The 20,202-nt window shown below is 41.7% G+C and overlaps 1 protein-coding gene across 1 annotated transcript in view; it reads right to left on the bottom strand.

The window, feature by feature from the left end:
• Positions 1–20,202, bottom strand: part of NPFFR2 (neuropeptide FF receptor 2) — a 229,499-nt gene that overhangs the window by 201,380 nt on the left and 7,917 nt on the right. The gene's annotated exons all lie outside the window — the stretch shown is intronic.

Below are 20,202 nucleotides of genomic sequence, written 5' to 3'. Positions count from 1 at the left end.
GGTCCCCAGTGTTATTGCAGATCATGTCCATCCTTGAGTTCAGGTGCTGCATGCTGGCATGGTTATTGCGCACGAAGCGGTGCAGCACACCACTAATCCTCCCTAAAATTCGATTTTGTAGGTGCTGACCATGCAGCAGATGTGCCTCACTGGTGCTGGGAGGAAGTAGCCCGGATGCAAACTGCAGCCCTGATTTAATGGACCTGCGACGCCTGCGCAGCGGTGGCTGCCCTGTGCTTTCACCTGTCTCATCCCTGCCTGTTGCTGGGGCAGCCTCTTGTGATATTGTTGCAGCAGGTGTGGCTACTGCAGGGATGCTGTTGGCCGTGCAGTTGGGGGTGCTGGCGGGTCCTGAGGTGTCCTCATGGGGCTGGCTGCTTGGAGTGGTGGTGGTGTCTTTTTGGAGACCTGTGGGACATGGGGAACAGACTGTCAGTGTCTACTATCTATTGCACACTTCATAATAAACATTTGCCTATGAACTGCCTACTTGACTACATTTCCCATAATGCATCATTCTGGCATTTGCTACCCTGAAATGGAGCTATCTTGGTTGTGCATGCCCCTGTGTACATGGTGGGTGGGGGTATGGCATTGATAGGGGTACAGGCATATCACATGGTACTCACCGGTTGATGTGCTGGGCTCTGAGGTGTCCAGGTCCCCAAATCCAGACACTGCCTCCTGCTCCAAGGTTTCCTCCACCCTTTCTTCCAGGGGTGTGGGTGGTGGCACAGACGATGGTCCCCCTCCTGTGCCTCTCATCTCCCGGAGCCTTTCAGCCACCCTCTCCTTGGTCCGGGAGCGGAGGTCATACCACCTTTTCTTTATTTCGTCGATGGTCCTATGGCTCACCCCCAGGGAATTTATCTTGTCCTGTATGTCCTGCCACAGCTGTTTCTTGGTGGCTTCAGGAACATTGAGGGCTGATTTATCAAACAAGTCATCATAGTGCTGACAGCATTCGTCTGTCAGCACCTCCAGCTCCCTCTCAGAGAATTTCATCTTCCTCCTCCTTGGTGTTCCCTCCATGGCAGCTGCTGTTTGACCTGTGTGTAGTTCGGCAGTTATAAAAGGGTGTGGTCCTCCCTCCTCCCAGGTGTATTAGTAAACTTCCTGGCTGTGATGTCATCATCATGTGCCAGGAAGTGTTTCCAGAGTGTTCTGGAGTGGTTTCTGGAGTGTTCTGCTGCACCTGTAATCAATTTACAAGTTAATCGCAATTTGCAACATCTACTCGCTAATTGCGAGTTCGTTTTTTGCACACTCGCAAAAAGCGACCTCGCAATCGGTGGACTCGCACACTGCGTTGCGAGTCCGGGTGCGAGTCGCTATTTCGGCACGTTTTTTTTTCCTGCATTCCAATTTGCGACTCGCATTTTGCGAATCGCATCAACTCGCAAAATGCGAGTCGCTAATTTTTTGTTTGCTACATCTGGCCCCTTGTCTTCTAAAATACATTTTTAATGAATGAAGTGTCCACTAAAAGAGAAGTGCATTTACGGTTGTCTGTGTGGTAAGTAAGGTATTGAGTGTGGATCTGAACAGTATTAGAGCAAGCTGTCCTTGCAATTGACTCCAAGCAGCACACAGCCCAGCACGTCCATCCAGTAGTGGTCTTCTGAAAGATTCCCACACAAACTGTCTGTTGTTGTCACAGCACTCCTAAGCCGACATGTTACTGGTTTACGAAATACCACAAATATATATTTTTAAATGACATTGTTTTTATGGGCACCTCTGTATACTCTTGGTGTCGTGACTTTTTGTGGGCTTGACGATGACTCTTCTTTCTGTGGTTCACTGGTTTCTAAGTTCACTGCTCTCTTGTCTCACTATAGGAAGCATAAGCCATGTCTTCTTTTCATTGTGGCCATAAAGGATGTTGTCTGTGAAGACGCAAGGACAACTCTGTACTCTCTGCTTGGTCAAATGCCCTGTTAACCATAACTGGAGGGTGGCAGCGCAGGTGGTGTTTTGGCTCTCTAAGGGAAAAGATGAAAATGGGGAGAAATGCAGATATATGGAATATGCATATCACGTTGAGGGGTGGGTGGAACTCCGTGGAATCTTGCAGAGTTTTTAAGTAACTCCTCAGAATTCCATGGAGTGACACTCCGCGAGTTCCGCCCACCCCTAATAAATATATTACAAGTTGTGAAGTTAAGCATATGATTTTTGTATAGTTTTTCTTCGCAATTCAAATCACTTCCCTGGCCCACATATGGAATTCTCTAAAAGTCAGATATTTCAATTTTTCTGCCTAACAATAACCCAGCAGAATTTCCAACAATGCAGAAATCGACTGGTGTAAAGTTATGCTTAAAATGTAAATACACCATAATCTGTTTTTCAATATCTCAATAATAGTTTATATAATTCATAAGCCCATGCCCATACAACACCATAACCTACATGATGTTTTGTTGTTTTTCTCTACAAAATACATACTCACCACATTTGTTTTTTAACACTAAGTACAGGGATATATATTGGGTCTTAAAAGCTTTAGAAAAATTGGCAAAGGCACAAAATTCAATTACTCTGTAGCCTCTCTAATATCATTTCCCAGGAAACACCCATGTGGTATTGTCCCCTACAAACCAAAACTCATCACTGAGAATCACGTATCCAACCTGCAGCCTTTTCACAGTTGTAGATTCCATGTCTTTGCAGAAATATTGGCCTATCTTGGTCTACAGAATCACAACTTTCAATGTCAGCTGTAGACAGCAATTTCTGTGTACTACAGTTGAATTTAACATAATCTGAACACCTTATATGTATCTGGATGAACACCACCATCACCCCAGATCTGTTGCTCTCCCTTTGCGCAGCTGCAATGAGAGGTCCCCTTAAGACAACTTCTTATATTGTAGTATTAAGAGTCTGTGGACTGCAAGGCTTTGACAAATATATTCATCTATTTAAGGTTAACTCACTTACTGTTTTAAAGCATATGTATTACTGCCTGTTGTTGATAAAATTCTGTTGTGTTGCCTCATATTCTTGTCACTTTGCTGCTAAAATATTGAGCATCTTATTGTGTGATTTAGTACTAAAACATATAAAACACAGTATGGAGCCAATTATGTCAATCTTGAGCCCCACATCAGTAGTACACATATTATTTTCCTGATCGGTTTATGAACTGTATAATGAGCGCTCCCTATTGGACTGTATCTGCCACAAAGGTAAATCTTCTGTGCCTAGCACAAAGGGGGAGCTTGTACTTCATTAAAGATCTTGCCCCCTGGTTAGATCAAAACATGTATTCGTTTTTAAATAAAATCTTAAACATGCAAGAATAAATTACAACATTCATAAATCTATAAAATAGCATTCTGGGTTTCATAATGTAGTGCATAAGTAATAAACAAAAGAACAGTCTACAAAGCAGTTCAAAGTGCAAAATACATTACAAGCAATAGCAACAACACAAAATATGTGGCAAATCCCCCCAGCAGCAACAATTCTGATAACCCACAATAAATAAAATGTACGAATAAACCTTTACAAATAATTATGAAAGTGAACAGATGTGCAAGAATAACTAAGTTAAAATATTGTAGAAAAATTCTAATAACCGATTAGCCTTCCATGGATTTAAGGAAAGAACTAAGGACCTGATTTAGATTTTGGCAGTAAGATCACTGTTGGCTTTCTGTTGGAAAACCCGTCCACTGCCATGGCGGCCCACCCGCTCTAAATAGATGTTGGTGCGACCATAGGTGAGAGACCACCGAGTCACTCCGACTCTGCCAGGAATCTCAACCCATATCGATGGCGCCTTTGGAAATAGTGGCTTGCGGCAGGACTCTAGTCACTGTTTCCGCCATGCCAATCATGATGTGCCTTCCCACCAAGCAAACTCTGGCAGCGTTACCTCCACACCTGAGTTGGCAGATTAGAAGGGAAGTGAGGTAGAAACGTACCTTTTTTTCCACTTCTAATTTCGTTTTAGACTGGACACGACTGGGCAAGACCTGCCATCACTGCTGTCACTGGACCATGGAGGAAACACAACGCCGCCATCACCAGATTCAAAGGTCAGCATTATATATTACTACTAAATGTTGTTTTAGCACTTGACATTAGTCCAAAACCAGTGCAGCAATATACATTTCACAGTATTGTTTTCGTTAAACAACTTGTGCCATGCATACATCTGTGTCAGGCAATATTAAAGACACACCTGTATTTAATAACATGTGATAATATGCACAATTATTATTCTGGTGTAAGTATTCATATTCAAATGAATGCTAGCACCAAAGTACATTGAATATCACAATTGCAAAGTGTGTCCATGTGTGCACTTTGCAATGGAACCTGTAAGTGGAATTTTGTGCTTTCAGTTGTTAATGTGAGTCAGTACATGTATACCACTGGAACAGCAATTCCATTCCAATGGCCCAAGGACTTATACTGTAATACACAATGTGTGGAAATCTGTTAACTGCATTCCCAAACATTTTGCAATTTTTATGAATCGCTGCTTCCACCAGCATTTCCCAGTAAACCTGAGGAATTCACTCCCTATTTTTTTTAAACATACTTTTATAGTGTTTATGTGCACTCAAAACCTAATTCTGGATCCTGGGCATAGCTGTCAAGACTTTCCTAAGGTGATGGTTAGATACACTGTATAAGGTACTGAAGCACCTAGGCAACACAGGAACAGTCTTCATGAGCTTCATTAAGTTATCTTTAATACTATAGCTGGGATTTACAAAATGAGCCAACATAGTTGCTTCTCCTATACCCTCTTACAAAATGCAAGAAAAATAAAATCTCCAGATGTTTAGCAAAGAAGAAAGAAAGAAAGGGATAAGTTGCCAGAAGAAGTGAACATAACCTACAACCATTGTGGAAAGAAGAAGATGGAGGGGCCAGCAGTCTTTCAGGTGGAACCTCTTTCAGTATTGGCAAAAGCCTTACTACCAAAGAGTTGTTATAGTTGCCCCAATTAGTTTCTAGTGTGTAGCCCTCACTAAAAATAGAAGAGAAGTGTTTCAAAGAAAATATGTAATTTATCGTAGATGGGCAGTCTCTTCCTCTAAAATTTGACACAGAGGAACCCCCTTTGTCAAAAAGTTGGATAACATTACCAAGGACACCAGCTGCTATATTTGATCCTAACTCAGAGCCTCTGAGGTCCTAGTTCTCAACATAATCAATTGCAGCCACATACTCAAAACCCACAGTATTAAACCTTAACTTAGCAGTGAAATCACCACAAATAATGCAATTTGTTTGAGTCTCCCCCACATGGCGTGGGGCATAGAGTTCCTTCAGGAAGAGAAATACAAAATTACTACAAACATTATTGGAGAATTCATTGTTATAGACGTCAATCAAGTAAAAGTAAGAGATGAGAGTAGGATCCTGGATTAACACAGCGTGAAAGTCCGAACAGAGTGTATCCAATTCCACCTCCAAAATATTAGATGATAAATTAATCGGAATTGATAAACCTCCCTTTGCACAGCCCAGAGGAGAAGAAGTGGCATTTACTGAGAAACATGTGAAACCCTAACACAATAAGAAGCACATAGCCCAAGTCTCTTGAAAAAAGTTAATGTCATAACAGCTAATCATCACCATTCAGTCAGGGTTGCTAATCTTAGAAATGATCAGTGGGAAGGAGGATGCAGGAGCACAGAAGAGCCTCTCTGGCCCAGATTGATTTAAACTTCAGGATTGGGAATAAGTAAGAGATTCATCGAACACCACAGAAGGAGGAATGTGAAGTCAGCCAACTTGAGTGCAACTTGATAAAGCTTCATATCGGCTGGTTAATGGAGCACCCTTAAGTAAGCTCACGGTACCAACATCACCATCAATAACAGCCGAAGGAGCGAGCTCCAGATTGGGGTTGCAGTGACTATCTTGCAAACCTTAAGCCCACCTGGGTACTGGGATAAATGAGGATTAGTATGGTCAAATACGGGCTGAGGTTTAAAAAACTATTCCACAGGACCATTGGGATCTTGCTCTCTTTATGATCCTGCCCAGGTAGCCAGGTCAAAAATCTGTAAACCTATTGTGGATATCTAAATTTAATGATCACACAATCCCCTTGGCAATTCTTGGGGGTGCACCAATAAATCTGACTCTGCATGACAAAATAAACCGCGGCAGAAAAAGAAAACCAGCCAGCTCAAAATAGTTAGACCTGGCATCCTTTGCATGGTTTCCCCTAATTCTTTTGCCTTCTGCCCTCCTGTTTTGCTGACCTAATTTTTTCTGGCTTTAGGACGACTCTGTACACTTTCCCATTGTTAGCCAGGGCTAAAGTGCATTAGTTTATCCACAATGTGCACATTTAATTTACTTATAAGTCCCTAGTAAAATGCACTACCTTTGCACTGATTGCGCCCCCAACTTCAGTAGCCCTTTAATATAACTCAGGCCTGCCAATGCAGAGCCTGTAGGCTCAGTTTTAAACTGTCTGATCAACCTGGCAAGTTAACTTACTTGCTTTGCCGAAACCTTCCTTTTTAATGCATATAAGTCACCCTTAAGTTAGGCCAAGGGCAGGGTGCATTGTAGTTAAAACGTTGTAGATGTACTTTTAAATGTTACATGTTCAGGTAGTAAAAACTATGTTTTTCACTACTGCAAGGCCTATGTCACCCATAGGTTCTGAGCCGTGAAATCCATGATGCATCGCCTGTGGTTCCTTAGAGATGCAGGTTATTCACGTTCGTCGAGCCCCCGGTCGGCAGTGCAATTTCTTTGTCCTCATCGGTGATACGTTAGTGTCGTGGAGTGATGTGTCAGCTCCGACCAGTGCATCAACTAAGGTGCATGAATTTTGCAGCTGCAGCACTTTAGACCCACTTCCAAGAGCCCAGGCCTGGATTGACACTACTTAGCAGGGCATGACTTGCAGTAAGCAAAGTCCAGGTGTGGTTGCAGGATGAAGTGAAGTGTTTGGTGTCCCTGAGACTTCAGAACAAGTAAGACAGAAAGCCCTTGGAGTCACTATGGTTCAGGGGATGTAGAGGTGCAGGTCCAGTCCTTCTTACTCCAAGGCAAGTAGTGCAGTAGGGCAGGCATGTCAGAGCAGGAGTCCAGCAAAGTCCAGCAGAGTCCAGCAGAGTGATAGTCCCTTCAGCAGCACAGCAATCCTTCTTCCTGGCAGAATGTCCTCAAGTCCAGAAGTGTACTTATTTGGTAGGGTCAGAAGATGTCCACTCCTTCTACCCAGTGGTGCATTTGAAGTGGGTGAGACTTCAAAGAGAAGCCTTTGAAGTGCACTGAGGATCTGCCTTCCTGCCCTGGCTCCAGACTCATTGCAGGGATTTATGCAGCCCTTTGTGTGGGATGAGGACCCAGCCCATTCAGGTGTAAATATAAGCTCCACCCTCCCATCCTGCTGGGGGTGGGCCATTGGTATGTTTATAGTCCATCAGTCACACCAAAGATCACATTGTGTGTGTCTGTCTGGAGGGAATGCACAAGAGCCCAGCAGTCACCCACCCAGACGAGTATTAAGAGACAGACAGAAGGCACTAGATGATTCAAGGCAAGACAATGCCAACTTTCTAAAAGTGGCATTTTCAGAATCACAATTTAAAATCCAAACTCACCATAAATTGTGATTCCAGAGACATCAAACGTAGGGGGTCCCATCTCTTTCCAATTGGAAGTTACACTCACAAAATGTAATAAGGAAATCCCAATGTTATCCTAAGGGAGAGATAGGCCTTGCAGTAATGAAAACAAATTTAAGGCATTTTTCAACACCTGGATATATAAAACTCAAACAGACATGTCCAGCTTTTTAAATACCCTGAGTACTGAAAAGGAAGGGTTAGCTTGCCAGGTCAACATAAAAGTTTAAAACTGCACACACAGGCTCTGCAAAGACAGGCCTGAGTCATGTTTAGAGGGCTACTGAAGTGGGTGGCACAATCAGTGCTGAAGGCCCACCAGTAGCATTTAATTTACAGGCCCTGGGCACATGTAGTACCCTTTACTAGGGACTCATGCCTAAATTAGATATGTCAATTGTGGATAAGCTAATGATATCATGTTTTAGTGAATGAGCACCTGCACTTTAAAAAATGGACAGCAGTGTTAAAGTGCCTAGAGTTATAAATCCAACAAAAAGGAAATCAACAAAAAGTGAAGGGGAAAGGCAAAAAGTCTGGATATGACCCTGCAGAAAGGGCAAGGTCCAACACAATCTCCCTCCGACCTAGAGCCCGGTTAGACTAATCAATACCTTAATGGTCTTTCCTACTTAGACAATAGAACATAGCAATGGCCTAATACAGCAGGGGCATTTGTTAGTTCAATGCCTTTCTGAATGCCGCAGAACTGACCCATGGGAAACACTTCTTCTCAGCTCTGGAGGCCATCTGTGCAGTACCCAACCGTAATTTGCTCACAGATGCATCCCAGTATCCAGACAGTACCACCGTGGCCAAGAAAGTGATTTGGCCCATTTATCTCTTGGATCTGATTTCTCTCCCCAACCGAAGGAAAACTTTGTGCACAAGGACAACAACCAACAAGGGCCACTGACAGCTGTTAATGTCAACCAGGCCCCATGCCATGCAGGAGTCTCTGACCTCTGTAGTTTCACAGAAAGGGGGCAGGAGCTCCAGGTACCTTGCACCCCTTTTCCACTTTCCCTCCCATCAGTTCAGGGGTGATATCCTTAAACTGACCACTCAGTCTAGGGTCTGTGCCATGGTCCTTGACAGGAGACAGTGGTGAGCTCTCCCTCACCCTGCTCCTTATTATGGCATTCCGTACCCTCAGCTTGGGAGTGGTATCCCCAGATAACTTTACTAGTAGAGTACCTATGGTGGCTGCCCCTCCCAGTTCTCCTCAAACCAGGGGGCAACTTTTCCCCAGAAGGCAGTCCATGGGAATCTAGGGACAAATTATGCTCCACCTCTGGGCCACTTCCCCCCCTCCACACTAGGGATACCAGGGCCATAGTTCAAAAGAAGTCCTGCCCATTGGTTGGAGCCACCCTACACACCTGGCCAGTATACTGCTCTGGGGAAACTAGTCTTTCCATTTGCATGGCAGGCCCCAGTGTCCCTCAGAGCAGTAACTGTGGCTTCATTCACTGTCACCTGGTGGAAGTGATGACTCCCACCCTTGGGCATCACCAACCATCTCTGAGTCCATCTTCCACCTAGGGGAGATCACAGCATGGTCTAGACCTGCCCCTGGGACTACTTACCCCTAGGGCTAAATTGGCCACCCCCGTAGAGGTCCCATCAGTAGGTGGTTTTGTAAGAGAGATAGAATCCCCCTGTTTGTGTCCTAGCTAAGAACAATCAAAGCAGTGGGGTTGGAAATAGGGCACCCTTGGCCACCACCCACCACAACCTCATCCCCATATCCCAGGAGGGGCATGGTGACCCTTTGCTCCTTCCTTACCCTGGAACTTGTCTGTGTCTTCCTTGACCTCCTCCTCCCTCTGCTGGGAGGAACTTGAACCACCCTTCTTGGGGTCACTGCCAGGTACCTTCCTGTGGACCCTGGTGTTTCCCACTGGCCTGCTTGCTCAGCGAGCCCCCTAGGGTCAGATAGCTTATTGTCACCAAGGTGTTGGCACAGATCTGGAAAATAAAGACTAAAACATGTGCTCTTTTGCAATCAAGCTATAGAGCCCCTGGTAATCCTTCACCCAGCCATCCAGTGCTTGGCAAAAGGAAAACACACAATCCACCCAGGTCTGTTGGGAGAGCTTCTGACTGTCCCTGAACTTCTGTCTGTACTTCTCTGTGGTCAGACCAAACTTCCTGCTTAGGACCTCCTTCATAAGATGATCCCTCATCCAGTCACCCCTCTTCCAGGGCCATTTTGGTGTCCCTCTCTGCACAAGGGATATGCCTCTACAGATTAGATCCCCAATTTTCCTCAGGGACCTTGTGCATGTGTGAAGCAATTTCATAGGTCTCAAACGATCTGTCACTGTTGTCTCTCACCACAAAGTCAGATATCAAACCGTTGGGTGTGTGGAGCCCCCTGTCAAAGGGCACTGAAGAATTGCTGCCATCATCACTGCTGGGCTCAGCCCTCCTGGCTTTTATGTCCAGTTCTTTAAGGCTCAGCTCTAGAGCCAACATCATTTTCTTTTTCACCATGGTCAATCTTTTCTCCTCCAAGGCTGTTTCTTTCTCCAATCTGAACTCAGCCAGCTCCAGTTTCAATTTCCTCTCCTCTCTCCTGTCCTCCAGCTCATCTGGGGACAGGCTTGTAGATGAAATGCAGCACCCTGCCTTGGGGGGGGGGACTTCCGTTCCATTGGTTCCCAGCCACACAGGCAGTTCCAGATTCTCCAGTAACTCCTAGCCAAGCTCTACATCATTCCCTATTATCTCATCTTCTTCCTCTGTGGTTATAATTGCATCCTAAGCTTCTAACCAGGCCCTCAGAAGCTTTTGCAGCTCCAGTATCCTGGCAAAGTATTTTGCAGAAAGCCCAAACCCCTTGCAGAAATCCTTGAGCTGGGCAACAATGTACCTCTCCATCTTGGCCAGCTCACAGTCCATTTTTGCAAGTGGAGATGCAGATGTAGGGGCTCCAGTCAGAGACATGATTTTAGGAAAAAAACTAAGATGCCAATGAGAGACCATAAAAAAATTTAAAATGCCAATGAGAAACAGAGACAATTGATTCAAATTGGTCTTATATGTGGATGGTAGTGTACCCCAATTTACTGTAAGGCACTGCACAACCACAAGTCCTATCCTGGCCACTGATCACCAATGTTAGAAACTGAGGCCCATATTCATACCTTTCTATGGTCGCATCTGCGTAATTTTTTGACGCAAAAACTGCGCAAACTTACAAAATATAATTGAATTTTGTAAGTTTGTGCTGCTTTTGTGTAAAAACATGACGCAAATGCGGTGCTAGAAAAGTATAAATATGGGCCTGAGTCTCTAGTTAGCAGAGGTATGCACCCTGTCCAAGTAGGGACAATAATCCTAGTCAGGGTAAGTCAGTTACACACTGTAAATTAACCTATGTTCATCTTCTGATAGCGTGGCACAGAGCATCCAAGCTTAACTTAGGAGGCAATGTGTAAAGTATTTGTGCAACACTTAAAACAGTAAAGCAGTGAACACACTACACAAAACTAATCCACACCATTTTAGAACCATAGAGCTTAATGTAATGACCAACACAAGACCAAAATGACAAAAATCCAATAAGTAGACTTTGAGATATGAATTTTTAAAGAATATCTGCAAATATAGTCCTTAGAAGCATAAAGTGCCAACTGGGTCTATCTGGTCACACTGGACTGAGTGAGATCTAAAAAGTCAGGTGCACCACAATGAAGTGCAGGCTGGATATAGGGGCCAAGCCTGTCCCTCTGAAATCAGTACTTTGGTTCGGGGTTGGTCAAAGTTGAGAAGCAATGCGAGGAGCAATGCGTGGAGCAACTGTGTAGGTGCTTCATCGTTGAACCTGGCAGTGTAGGAGATACCTTGGTTCAGAGCCTCACAATCAAAGGTGCGTCGGTGTCAAGCCCCTTAGATGCAGGTGATGCAATGTCATCAAGCTGCGCATCTTGCAGTGTGGTGTTTTCTGCAGAGCTGATGCTAGTGGTGTCGAAGTGGATGTGTCAGTTCCTACGGGAAAAACAATAGCTATGTGTGGATTCTGGTAGGAAACAGTTAACAAACCCACTTCTAATGGTACAGAATTCGATTGTCACCACTTGGCAGGGCAGGATTCACAGAAGCAAGCATCCAGCAGCTGAAACAGGGTTGTTGAAAGTCTTTGATGTCCCTGAGACTTCAGAGCAGGAGCCAAGCTAGCAAGCTCACTCTCAGGCAAGGAGGGCAGCATGCAGCATGGTAGGCACAGCAGAGAGGGAGTCCAGCAAAGTCCAACTGATTCCAGCAGAGTGACAGTTCCTTTAGCAGCACTGCAGACCTTCTTCCCGACAGAATGTCCTCAGGCCCAGAGGTGTACAGATTTGGTAAGGTAGAGTTCAGTTTTTATAGCCAGTGGTGCCTTTGAAGTGGGCGAGACTTTAAAGAGAGGCCTTTGAAGTGTACAAGGTCCCTGACCTTCCTTCCCTGGCTCCAGACACTCTGAAGGGGGTTATGCAGCCCTTTGTGAGGGTTAGTACACAGCCCTTTCAGGTGTAAATGTCAGCTCCTCCCTCCCATTCTGTTGAGGATGGGCGATCAACATGTACATGGCCACTCAGTCACACCTAAGTTCCCTTTATGTGTGGCTGTCCTGCAGGGAGTACACAAGAGCCCAGTGATCACCCACCCAGCCACCCAGACATGTATTCAGAGACAGACAGAAGGCACTAGATGATTCAAGGAAAGAAACTGCCAACTTTCTAGAAGTGGCAGTTTCAAAATTACAGTTTAAAATCTGACTTCACTATCAGTTATAATTTTAAGTTGTGATTCTAAAGACACCAAATCAGGGGTCCCATCCCTTCCTAATTGGGAATTACATTTATAAAAGGTAATTACACAATCCCAATGTTATCATATGGGAAGATACGCCTTGCAGTAGTGAAAAATGAATTTAAGAGTTTTTCACTACCTGAACATGAAAAACCCAAAAGTACATGTCCAATGTTTTACATATATTGCACCCTTTGCTAGGCTGCCCAGGGCCTACCTAAGGGGAGGCTTATATGTATTAAAAAAGAAGAAAGAAGGTTTGGGCCTGGCAAGTAGGTTAACTTGGCAGTTCAAAACTGCTCCCACAGGCCCTACAATGGCAGGCCTGGGTAATGTTTAAAGCCCTACTGAAGAGGGTGGTACAATCAATACTGTAGGCCCACCAGTAGCATATAATTTACAGGCCTTGGGCACATGTACTTCACTTTACTAGGGATCTATAAGTAAATTACATTTGTAAATTGTGGATAAGCCAATGATATAATGTTTTAGGGAATGAGCATGTGCACTTTAGCACTGATCAGCAGTGTAAAGTGTCCAGAGTCCTAAAGCTAACAAAAGCAAATTGAGCAAAAAGAGGAGAGAAAATACAAAAAAGTCTGGGAATGACCCTGCAGAAAGGGCCAGGTCCAACATATGTGGTAGTATGATTTTCCCTTTTGTTAAAAACACCCCAGAAATTCACTGAAAAAAATGAAGGTTAAAGTCACGTTATAGTTAGGTGTTGAAATGGGTGACTTACAATTATAAACCAAAAAAGTAAGCACTGAATTCACTATAGTTTCATCAACTAACTGTTATATCCACCCTGCCATGCACTGCTTATGACCTCACATGTTACATAACTCGTCACTCAAGAGATGTTAAAGTTAAATGACAGCATTGATGACATCACTTATGACATCTCAAATGATATAATTGATTACATCACTTGTGACATTACTTATGACATCATCCGTTGAATGTGACAGTTTGCTATACACTTTTCATATTCAAAGGTATTAAGAGAGGTACATCTGGTCCCAATTTTGTGTATCCCCTGTATTGCTAATAGGTGTTATCTTTTGCACCATGCAGAACAGGAAACATTTCTGTGTAGTCACCAACATTTAGGATAAGTTATGTTTTTTTCTGGTATTCAGATGCAAAGGAAACATAATACATCTGTAAACGTTAATGCAGCCAGACATAATTGTAAGAGTAAATATAAATTACTTACTATTGTAAGTTACCTTTGTGAAATATCCCAGTAATGACTCTGTGGACAATGTATTAGTTAAATTCCACATTTGTCACAGAATGTAAAGTCAGCTGCTTCACATTAGCCACTGATAAGGCAGGCACAACCAGGACTTCTGCATGAAACTCTGTACTTTGTAAAAGTTCTTACACATATTCCTGAAGTAAGCATAATGACATTTATCATTAGGAAAATGAATACAATCATACTGTAAATTGAACCATTTTTAGTCACCCATATATTAAACAGTTTTTCAACAATGTTTAATGCCTCTGGTTGATATAGATATTGTTGATAGCACTAAATGACAGCTCGTTAACAGGTGAACAAGGTATTGTACGAATAAGCTTTAGTTTTTTTTCACATATTTTAGCCACAGGTCTTTGATTTACACGACAATCTTTCTTACTTACGTCTGTACGTCTGCAATGCACACTAATTGAACTCCATCTCTGCCATTTATCCATGTTATATGGTTTTAGTTGCCGGTCTAATGTTATATTAAACATGGTTAATAATTTGAAATCAGCTACCATTAAAGAGATTCCCAATAAGCTAGATCTGTCCAAATACAGGCCAGTCACAGCAAAGACATTAAAAAAATGTAACACATTATAAACCTGATTAGTCTGTTTTTACTGACTGATTTTTCCAATTGTGAGTGTAAGTAGATTCCCATTTTCTCATGATCTCAGACTGAGAACATCCTTTGTATTTCGTGGAGGTGTCTGGCTCAATTTAAACTCTACAAGTAGGTTATTAATCTCAATGTTCAAATCCCAGACCAGGTGGGTTACTTGGATTACATAACTAGAAAGTTACAATTGTAAAACACTGTGATCAACAACACAAGTTTACCTAAATTTAGTTGATGTGGTGATTTTTTCCTTAATGCATGTTGTTTCTGAACAGTGATTCTTAATGGACACATATTTATCTCACACAATATTGCTTTTTTCAACATTAAAAGTAGGAACAACTGGTGCTGCAGCCGAGCCAGTACTTGACTTAAGAGGCATTAACTAAAACTTCCTGTAAGCCCCACAGAACCAGTGAGTGATTCTGCTGGGATGCATTTCTCAATGTGAAGACAGAATATCTTGATGTTCATCTACAATTATTTTAATTTCTTTTTTTAACTATGTCTACCCATCTCAGATGAATCTTTATTTGCATTTTAATGGGAGAGCAGCTAGTCTTTTTTTTAAACAACAATTTACTATTGCTTCCTTGAAACAAGGAACAGTGCAAGAGGTGATGTAATTCCTCCAAGTCTTGGCAATAATCATGCATTTAAGAATTGAAATGCTCTTTTGCAAGCAGACAAGCACCCCTAACACAGCAGCCAGAACTACAGATAAATGACTAGGCCTAGTTACAGGTTCTTCTATAAGTGTAAGTGTTTGATAAAGAGCTTTATGTGAAGCTACCAATGATTCTGAAGCTTGAACATAATCTTCGAGTAAATATATGGTCACACATCCTTAAAAATGGGGAAGACAAAATAACATCTTGAAAAGCATTTGCAGCAGAACTACCAATCTATTAATTAGAGTGCTTATCCCTTCTTCAGTAGTCCATAAGATTTGTTTCTGAGGACCTAATTTAAAGTTTGGGGACAGGTAGTCCATCACAAACATGGCTGATATCCTGTCCACAATATTACAAGTGCATTCTGATATAATGCACTTGTAATAAGGTAAACAGAATATCTTTCACATTTGTAATGGAGTACCAATTACTTACAACTAAATCACGCCCCTAGTCTTCCCAGGAGTGGTTCTTTTTAATCTGGGAGAGTACAGTAATGTACCTAGATGAAATGAATCTCACCTCTGCTGTCTGCTTCTATATAGTGATAAGATTCACAATTGTCCTTGCAAGCTCAAATTTAAAGATTGATCTCAGAATCCAAATTAAATAGATTTGAATCCTCTTCCATTGTCTGAAAGTTATTTCTGCAAGTCTTATATTATTTAATGAGAACCGATATTCAGAACTTCATTTGCCTCGGAGGTTTATTTCTCCCTAAATCGGCCCATGACTGTGACTGCATATTTGGAAGAAAAGTAGAAGAGATAAAATAACATTATTCAAAGCAATTGGCCTTGTACAGTTATTTTGATATGTTTATATGGAATTTCTACCTCTTGTATTGGAAGTTTAACTTTATGCCCCAAAATGTAGTTGTTTGTTGAAACTATAGTTCACACCCACTTTCAGACCCACTCAGACACTCAGGCACCCACTCACAGATCCACTGACAGAGACTGTCCCTGTGGCCAACCTGCACTGCGAACGGCCAAAGGCCATGTGTGGCGCAGGATTGGGTGGTTATAAGGGCTTGGCTTCAAAGCCTGGCTGCAGGCCGGGCCTTGAAACCAACCCCCACTGCCTAATGCAGATGGGTGTGTGCGCAGTGGTTGGAATAACATATAGAAATGAAAGTCACTTTACGTTAAAAAACATAGAAATTCACATTTTTTTTTTTTTACAGGAATGGTAAAGTTAGGTTCTGAATTTACTCGTACAAAACCATAGAAATTCAGCAGTTACAGTTACAGTTCTTTCAAGTAACTATAACTCACGCCTTTACCAACACAGCTAATTACTCCACATACTATATCAATGATGAGATCCTGTATGGCTTCTTTGATATTATCACTGCAACATTTGTAATAACATTATTGATAAGAAAACTGTGCATGGCAAGGGTGTGAGCTATAGTTACTTGAAAGAACTCTAACTTTAACTTGACAAAGGCAACGTTGTAGCCAAAACATGTTGTGTGCTAGTAAAATAATAGAAAGCAGGAAATTGTCATGCTGACTGTATTATACTTAAATCGAGGGATTAACAGTGCGACTATATGTATATATATATATATATATATACATGTATACATCAGACCAATAGGTCCCCTCTATTGATTACCAAATATTGCCATTCTTAATTATTTTTTCCAAAGTCGATGACTGAGGCTTAATTATGGCTACAATTATTTAAGCTAAATCGAGATTGGTTAACAAGCATGTGTGGCTGGTTGTAATACTCTAAGAGTGAGAATTAATTTTTCAGGAAAGTCTGAAAAATCATGTTGCCTGATTGAATTTTGATTGAAATTAGAAACCAACAGAATTAAGGGCCATATGTACGAACACATTTTCCCATGGACACAGAATGGGCCAAACTGCTTGCTACATCTGGCCCTAAGTCCCTTACCTATGCACTGTTGACACCTGCCTTCTGTATTTTTCAACAAGGAACAGGTGCTTACAGTACCTTTTCACAAAGTACCAAGGAGCTCAAAATAAGAATTTAAAGAGGAAAAGTAGTGCAGACCTTAAAGCTTCAGTTATATGTTCTCCTTCAACATCATAATTTAGTATACCATGCAAGGTGGATGGTACGGTTTCATTAGTATGTGGTTTGGGGGAGTAAACCAGAATAAGGCTACTTGAGATCAGGGGTGAACACATTCCAGATGCCTCCTTAGGAATTATGTGCTGTTCTCAGTGAGCACAGTTTGTCGCGATCAAGGCTTTTACAGTCTCTAATAATGGAACATGTGTGCAGCAGTGAGTGGTGAGAAAAAGCATAACCTGGCTGCGCCATTATGTCTTTTAAAATAAGAAATGAAGGGGTGGTTTTTCTTCTGTATACCATGAAAATGTTAAATGTGGGGCACCAAATTTCTTAGAAATAAAGTGCACAAATGAATATAATTTCTTTTATATGCCACATTTAATCATTGCTTGAAATTTTTTTATGTTATAGTATTTTAAGCACTGTTTTATATTCAACATAATAAGACGTACAGAAACCATTTAATTTGAAAGTGCATATTTTGCTTGCTGGAGAGAAGGCCCACATTTTCCTTTGTTTTAGTTTCAATGTGAAGTTTGCTTTTTGTATGTTTTTCTAAAGCTGCAGCTGCCAAGATAATAAGGAGCCTATTGTGTGTGAGAAATAAGAAAGTCTGAGAGAAGCGTTACAAGGATGGACGGAGTATCCTGAACTGGCATTTATTGGTTTGAAATTCCTGAGAATGAGGCTGCACCACGGACACATAGAATACATTTAAAGCAGATACTATTACCAATTATTTGTTTGATTTATGACTTTGTTTCTCAGAAGGAGAGTTTGACAATTATGTCACTTTTGGAGGGATTGGCACTTAAGTGTGGTTTAGTTAGTGAAAGGTTCAGACACCTTTATTCCTTTGAAAAGAGTGGACCTATTTGAGGTATAGCCCTCAATTTTTAGAGATTTAGCTGCTTTATACTGTACACACATTTCTTGAATAGAATCTTCTACAGAAGTTCTGTTATTCTGACCTTTCTTTGAAATCTTCCTAAATATTTATATATCTAGATTCAATGGTTAAGCAGGAGAATTTGGTTTTGGATTTCAAACATCAAACAATTTTCTTGATTTTCTGCATCGTCACTATTGAGATATTAGTATTTTATATGCTAATCCATTTCAACATTGTGTGACCTTTTAACTCTCCATTAGTGATTCTGTATATCTCTACCATGTCTCAGAGACTAATTTGTGTAAGTTTGTTTTTGAGATTGTAAAAAGACCTTTGAAATGTAAGTTGGTCTCGGAGATTGAATGTGTAACCTTTTGGTTGTACTGTAATTGATCTTAAATAATTGTATGTGAGTCTCTTCACCCCTCAGAACAGAGAAGGAAAGATTCACTGGAGTCTACAATTGTAGATATAGCCCAAGCTGGATCGGATGGTAGCGACAAGGATGGTTCTCTTTCTGAAATAAAAAGAACTAGAACCATACTCTAGAGTAATTAGTCACTTAGAGCCCAATCCCTAGTGCCAAAGTCCAGAGTTGGAGAATCAGAAAAAGTTGCAGAGACTGGGAAGAGAGTCATACTGGTATTGGGAACATAATTATAAACAGGGTTGTGCAGCATTTTGTATTTAGCTTGCTGTGATTGTGAGGCTCGATGGTGTCTTTTAGAGATGTTTTGTATGTTGTGTTAGTTTGGTGATTTATAAAGGGGTTGAAAAGGTTATTGGGTCCGACGTGGCCTTAGATCCCGGGATAGTTTAAAAAGTGTAGAAGACATCGTATTATATTGCCTGCTAAGAGGTTCTGATGGTTGTGAGACATCGTCAACAGCACAGATAAGATAGGGGCTTACCAGTTATTAATGTGAGGTGGTTTGAAAAGTGGATCTTAATGCGCAGAGTGAAGCTGTATTGAACTAAACAACATCACGCAGGTCAGGGTCTCATCAGAAGTGATCTAAAACTTTTTTATGTGTTTGAAACTGTTCATTCTTTAGTGAAGCAGACAAAGGTTTTTGGATTGTATTTTGTATGTGTGTGATGTTGTGGAACAAGCGTGCGTGCAGATTGTAAAGGAGGGGAACTACTATGAGGAGTGAAGTCTATATCACAGTGTGCCGTGCTGCTATAGACCAGTTGGCATAGTGCTGTGTTGCTATTGGTGGACAACGTTATAAGGTGCTGGTTGTGTTGAAACAAGGGATTGTGGGTACAACATTGAACTGAAGCTTTGTGGAAATTACTGAAAATGTACATATTTTAAAGTCATATGACATTTTGTTTATAGGAATGCTCATATCCCCATCAGGGAAGGCAAAGTAGCACCTGCAGAAGGTAATTCGGGGCATTATATGGCAGTTAATGTAGGGTTTCACACATTTGTTTGGATTGGTCAATGGCATAAGATCACAGAAAAGGAAGGTCCATTGCGATTTTCACAATATGGCACATTTAATTTGCAGATTAAAGAGAATTTAAGAAGGATGCTGTATGAAATGAAGCCACCTATTAGACCTGCACAATATGAGGCACTTAATGCTTGGGAGTGTGCTGCCCATGTTAGAGAAAAAGAGAAACACCAAAGTACAGCAAAGGCAGCTATACATACTTATGCAGTTACTAGATAGGATGCTGAGCAGAATAGATGGAGATCAGACATGATAGAAAGGGTCAAGCTGTACCCAGCCTGGACTAACAACAAGGGTCGAGGGCAAAAAATGGTTCGAAGACAAAGGGAGAAGAAATCGAAAGAGCATGATGATACGAGTCTTGATAGTGATGATTCTAGAGACAGTCTTTTTGACGTGTTATTGTGTGAACACCCATAACTGTATAATGAGGTTAGGAATGGGGGGAAAACAATGGTACTGATGACAGTTGTATAGTTACCTTTCCTTCTGACCCATGTAAGATGACTCCTAGTCCTGTGCGACCTACCCATTCTAGTTAATGTGACTTGTGAACCAAGATGAAAAAGTTTGAGAGAATGTGTTCCAGTTGAGTACTGTTGATTCTCTCACAGTCACAGATACTATTGGCCCAGTAGTTCCTATGTATAAATCTGAAGATTCTGGGAGAAATATGTACAACTTGACTGTACCTCATAATACTGAAACACAGAGCAGAGTTCCAACTAGCCCAGATATTAGGGAGTTTGTTCCTTTGATTCCAAGGCATTCTAGTACTCCCTGTGGAGCAAGTGCGGATACGACTTTGAATATGTCAGG

This window comes from Pleurodeles waltl, chromosome 1_2, assembly GCF_031143425.1.
Source record: "Pleurodeles waltl isolate 20211129_DDA chromosome 1_2, aPleWal1.hap1.20221129, whole genome shotgun sequence".
In the NCBI taxonomy this organism is placed as follows: Eukaryota; Metazoa; Chordata; class Amphibia; order Caudata; family Salamandridae; genus Pleurodeles; species Pleurodeles waltl.
Note: the sequence above shows the minus strand (reverse complement) of the source record. Positions and strands in the feature narration are given on the sequence as shown.